This window comes from Camellia sinensis, chromosome 7 (assembly GCF_055761805.1).
Source record: "Camellia sinensis isolate YWXY chromosome 7, ASM5576180v1, whole genome shotgun sequence".
NCBI classification, from domain to species: Eukaryota; Viridiplantae; Streptophyta; class Magnoliopsida; order Ericales; family Theaceae; genus Camellia; species Camellia sinensis.
The window spans coordinates 16,665,211-16,671,210 of NC_138967.1; the positions used below are offsets into that span (position 1 = coordinate 16,665,211).

At 30.9% G+C, this 6,000-nt stretch overlaps 1 pseudogene; it reads right to left on the reverse strand.

The window, feature by feature from the left end:
• Positions 1–4,491: 4,491 nt before the first annotated feature.
• Positions 4,492–5,643, reverse strand: LOC145795631 (3-isopropylmalate dehydrogenase, chloroplastic pseudogene; annotated as a pseudogene).
• Between the last annotated feature and the right edge of the window lie 357 nt (positions 5,644–6,000).

Consider the following 6,000-nt stretch of genomic DNA (forward strand, 5'->3'; position numbering starts at 1 on the left):
ATCTGATTAAACAATGGTGCATATAGATAAAAATATAACACTAAACATCTACATTATGAGCAACTGTTTAATTATAAATAATTAACTTCTCATTATTACCTGCATTATATTTTTAAAAAAGATTTCACATATTACTTTTGTGATATTTTATATATGTTAATGTCTACATATATAAATATATATACAAAAAAAACATATAAATGTAAATTTATATATATTACTGTATTCATGCATTGTCAATATGTAATGTTATATTACTATCGGATACTTTAGTTTTGTAACATGTATCGTTTTAGTAATATAGTTATATTTGTTTAGAAAAAATTGCGAAATTGTATATTGTTCTCCTATCAACTTATGTTTAACACATATATACATATTTGTCATATAAATAAGTGTTCAAAACAAACACTTTCAATAACAAACTAAGACTTTGTAAAACATCTCCATCATGACAATAATTGTACTTTTTTTCTCCTCACAGAAAAAATCACATTATTGAGGGAAAATGAATTTTGAAATTAATAACATGATATCTCATCAAATTCTTACTCATCAAAATATTTTTATTACAATGGGTTATAATGGCGAGCTAGAAGAAAAAAAAAAGATGGTGAAACAAAAACTATAGAAGATTTATTGCAACATGCTATCCAGGAAAAATTAGACGAGCCGAAGTAGAAATTGTCTTATCTGTTGTGAAGTTCAAAAAAAATAATGTACATCATGCATACATTTTAATCAAATTATAAGGAAAAAATAAATGATGCCCAAACATTATGGCAGCAATTCAACGATACAAAAAATAAGTACATCAAATAAAAAGTTTCGATCAATTTTTGCTATATGCTGATTACTTACCGATGCCATAATAAATTATGTAACTTGGCAGTTTCATGAAAGTGATTTTACAAACACTTATAAATATGGATCTATAAATATCGTGCAAATAATTATGAAATTTTTATATCAATTGAAATATTAAATTACAATATCATTCCATTTTCTTAAAAAAATTATTCCACATTTTCTACATAAATAAAAATATATTAATGACTAATGTTATATTTTTTATCATGCAAGATATCCATGGCACATGAAACGAGACTCAACAACTTTTGATGTATAAAAATATATTACATATTAATATTAATACATTCTCCACTAATAGTATGTAAATAATATTCAATAGTAGGTTCAATATGAATTTGTATTATAAGATGAACTATTAAACAAAATTGTGTAATTGTGCAAGTAATTTCATACCTTCAATTGTATTACAGATACGGATTATGAAAAATTAAAGTGAGAAATTGATAGAAAAAGGTTTGTGTAATACTATATATTTAAATAATCTGCTTATTGTTTATTGTTTAAGATAAGATTGTGAACTTAACAATCTAGCTATAAATTAATATTTATATTTATAAAATTTCTCATTTATCATCTATATTCATCAGCCGAGTATATATTCATTTCTTACTTAACTATATTTTGGATTCAGATCAATTTACTCATAGAAGTCTTTATACTTTGTATACCTATTACATATCAATTTAAGAAACACGTATAATTACAATATTAATAGTTGATAAAAAAAATCGCGTGCAACACAATTTGTCATAAAAAAATACCATGAGCAAGCTTGAATTAGAAATGTCCTAATAATTTATCATAATGCTGTTTTGGGAAAATTGGAGTATAATTTCAAGCAATTTGAATGTATTTTAGAAGAAAATGGAACATGTTCATTGAATTAATTTTGTTTACCGTCATTTTCAAAATTCTCCTTTTACATGTGAACATTTCAGAAATGGTAATTCTGTTTGGTTTAATTTTTAAATATTATTTTTGAATTTTTTTTTTAAAATATAATCTAATTTGACAAAGATGTAGGCTCTATTTGGTTTAAATTTTTTTTTTAATCAAATTAATTTTAAATTTCTTTAAAAGTTTCTAAAATCAAATTAAACCAAACGGTAAATATGACATTACCAAGCATAAATATTATTTTTATTCTTGTGAAAAAATAATTTCAAAGTGTCTCTCAAAAAATAGGGTTTTTTTAGAATTTTTTTTTTTCTTAGAATACTTTATTTAGTGATTCTGGAGCATGATCAGGTGGTATTTCAAATGTGATTGATGTACGGAGTAAGTCAATGATTTTGTGTTGTTGGGCATGAAAGAGCAATTCTATGTATACTAACAATTTTATTAAAAATCTTACTATACTAAAATTTTAAGAGGCCAACTGTGATTGCCTGTAAAAAAAAATTGATATTTAAACATCTAATCTAATGGTGTTTGGATATGTATGTTTTTAGTAATATTGTTAATAAAATTTTAAATAAATATAGCATTGCTCAGCATGAAAAAAACAAATAATAATGATATGTATCATGAAAGATATATCATGAAAAGTCTTCATAAAGATTCTCTACCTTTTAATTGGTTTGTAGCTCTTTATTATATGTTATGCAATCACCATTGAATTAGTTTCAAAAAAAAAATTCATAATATTTATTTCATGATGCATAACATTACTCACAAATAAAAGAAAAACTTAACATTTAATGATTGGTGAGGAAAAGATATACTTGAGACCCTAAACCACCTAACAATTTTCGTACCTCAGGCTTCAAACTGCTAAATTGTCATATCCTCAGCTCTGATCATCATACATAGGGCTACAAATGAACTGAGTTGTTCATGAACAAGTTCGGCTCGGCTCGGCTCGTTAAGGGCTCGACGCGGCTCGGCTTGGCTTGGCTCAGTTCGTTTAGTAAACGAGCCGAGCTCGATCTCGCATAAGCTCAGCTCGTTTATCATTATTTAAATTGTATAATAAATATGTTATTTATATATTAAATAATTTAAATAATATATTAAATAATATAAATAATATTAAAAAAATTTATCGTGCCGAGCTCGAGCCCAATTCCTTATCGAGTCGAGCTCGAGCTCGATAAATAAACGAGCCAAGCTCGAGCTTAGCAAAACTCAGCTCGGCTCGGTTCGTTTCCAACCCTAATCATACAAACCTCCTGCCCATCTTTCAAACTTATTATACGGTGTAACCCACACATGGTACTTACTGAATGCTCCTCTTATTTGTGCCTAATCATCGTCTGATAAAATGAATCCCACTGTTGACACTGGAATCAAACGATAGCCAACAGGGTTCCACACTTTAAGTCCTGTCTGGCAAGTGGATTTTTGGTTTTTTTTTTTTTTGGTTAAAATCTATAAAAAGATAAAATAGATTAAAATAGCCGATAAGACAAAGTGGGTGTTTGGAAAGTTACTATTTTAGTAGGTTATTTTAGTTTTTAGCTATTTTAGTAGGTTGAAATTTTTTTGTTTGGAAAAGTGCTTGATTTTTTTGTAGTTAGATGTGATATTTGTGAGAGAAAAAGTGAAATAATTATGGGTTTGATGTAACATTTTGTCTTATTGACTATTTTAGTTTATTTTGTCTTTTTGTGGATTTTTGCCTAAAAAAGACTAAAATTTCATTTCCCAAACACCAGCAAAATATCACATCAAACCCATTATCATTTTACTTTTTCTCTCACAAACATCACATTCAACTAAAAAAATCCAACTATCTTTCCAAATACAAAAATTTTAACTTATTAAAATAGACAACTTCCCAAACGAAGTCTTAGCCTTCTTGTTGGGATTTACCACCACCAACTCAGCTGGCTCTGAGCTGATTTGAATCCTTGCATATCGGACTCAGTTTTAACCGTCCCGCTCTCAACCGTGCAATAACTCGTCATTGGCAATCTAGTGTGACTCACTCTAGTGGTTTGTAAAGTGGACTTGATGAAGGTGTTGGCATCACCATCCACGTAGGGATGTAATAATGGCCTGGCTCGGCCTGGCCCATCTGGGCCAAAAAATAGGACCCAGGCCCAAGCTCACTCATAATAGGGCCAAGCCTAGGGCCTGGGTCGCGGGCCTTGGACCATAGGTCAGGCCTAGTCTGTTTTTTTTTTTAGTATTAGGAATAAAAAATTAAAAATAATTATACTAGAGTATTTTAGTTAAGATTAACGAGATGTTTTGTTTGTTATGTAATGTTTCATGGTAATATTTAAATTTAATTATGTATGATTTATGTTTTTTTAATTATGAACTTATAACTAAAAAAGTATGCAATTATGTAATTTTTTTAATTTCAAAATGAATAATTTTATATATATGAAAATAAAACTTTCAATATTATAATATTAAATTATTTATATAACATTTATTGGATGAATAATTTTTATTCCAAAATGAAATAAAATATTACAAAAATTGATATTATTAAATAAATTAGTTGTAGATTACTGATGATGGTAGAGCAATTGCATCACTATATGTCAAGTACATCCCAACTAGGTTGGCACCTACTAGCCTACCAATCATTTGCATTATACTCTACCTTAATAATCTAATACAAAAAAAAAAAAAGAAATAAAATAGTAAAAAACAAATTGTTGATTAATCATCGGAGAAGACAGACATTTCAGTCGTGTTGCCCAAGGATATGTCATTCAAATCATTTTGGATTCGCTCCTTTTCACTAAAATTTTGTCTTCTTGTAAGCGCATGCATATGATCTCTGGATATCATCAGTGCCTCAACCATTTCGGGCGAAAGCTTGCTCCGGCAATCGCTCAACACCTGTCCACCTGCACTACAAACTGTTTCCGAAGTAACTGTAGAAATATGAATAGTTAGTATATCACGGGTTGTTAGAATTTACCATCACCTACCACCACTACCACCTCACCTACTCCACTAAACCTAACCCACTCTACCACTACCACCTACCACACTTCTCCTACTCTCCACCTACTCCCAAACACACTCCTATATAATAGGAATCTTTGTAATTGTAATACACAACAATATCAATCAATATACATCAATCAATAATATACATCAATTTATTTTAACATGGTATCAGAGCAAGGTTAAGCTCTTGGTATTCTTCGCCTTCCGGCGGGCGGCAACTTTGCCTTGACCGCCCGCCGGACCTCAACCAATTTGAGACCTCCATCAACTCGCAAGACCTCTCTCATACTTTCTCTTTCTAGAACAAGCCATGGCTCGAAACCATGCGGGTTGAAGTCAGATCTGTCATCAATTTTAACATGGTATCTGATCAGCTTTATCATGCAGCTCCAGATGGCGAAGCATCGTTACAGCACTCAACATTAGAGCTGTTGGGTTTGCCAAATTCTTTCCAGCAATATCAGGTGCAGAACCATGCACAGCCTCAGCAAGAGCAATGCCTCCCTCACCAATATTGCAGCTTGGTGTTAAGCCCAAGCCTCCAATCAACCCAGCACAAAGGTCACTGATAATGTCACCATACAGATTAGGCATCACTAGAAGGTCAAAAAGAGCTGGATTTTTCACAAGCATCATACAGCAGTTGTCAATAACAACTTCCTCATATGTTATGTCAGGATACTTCTCGGCAACTTCGCGACAACACTTAAGAAAGAGACCGTCAGTTTTCTGCATGATGTTGGCTTTGTGGATTGCAGACACGCTCTCTCTACCATGGGCCTTAGCATAGTGAAAGGCATATTCAGCCACCCTCAGACTTGCTTGACGAGTAATGATCTTCAAACTTTCAACCATGGGCCGTCTGCAAATTCACTCTCTCTCTCTCTCATCTTTCCACTTTCAAACCCACAATCCTTTTTTTAATCAACCCACTCCCTCACTTTCTTTAAACCCCTCTTTCCCTCACATGGGCTTGTCCCCTCTCTCTCCTCCGTTTGATTTCAAAATCCATTATTTTTATTTATTTTCTCCAAACCACTTTCATTATTTCCCCATCTTTCATTTTGATTTCAAATATATTTTTATTATTTCTTTCTTTATTTTTCTTTCACATTATTTTTAATCTTTTTCAAATTCCATTCATACCATATAGCTTTGCACACCAAACCATAATTTATTCATCTCAGGAATCAACCCCGATCACAATTTTAC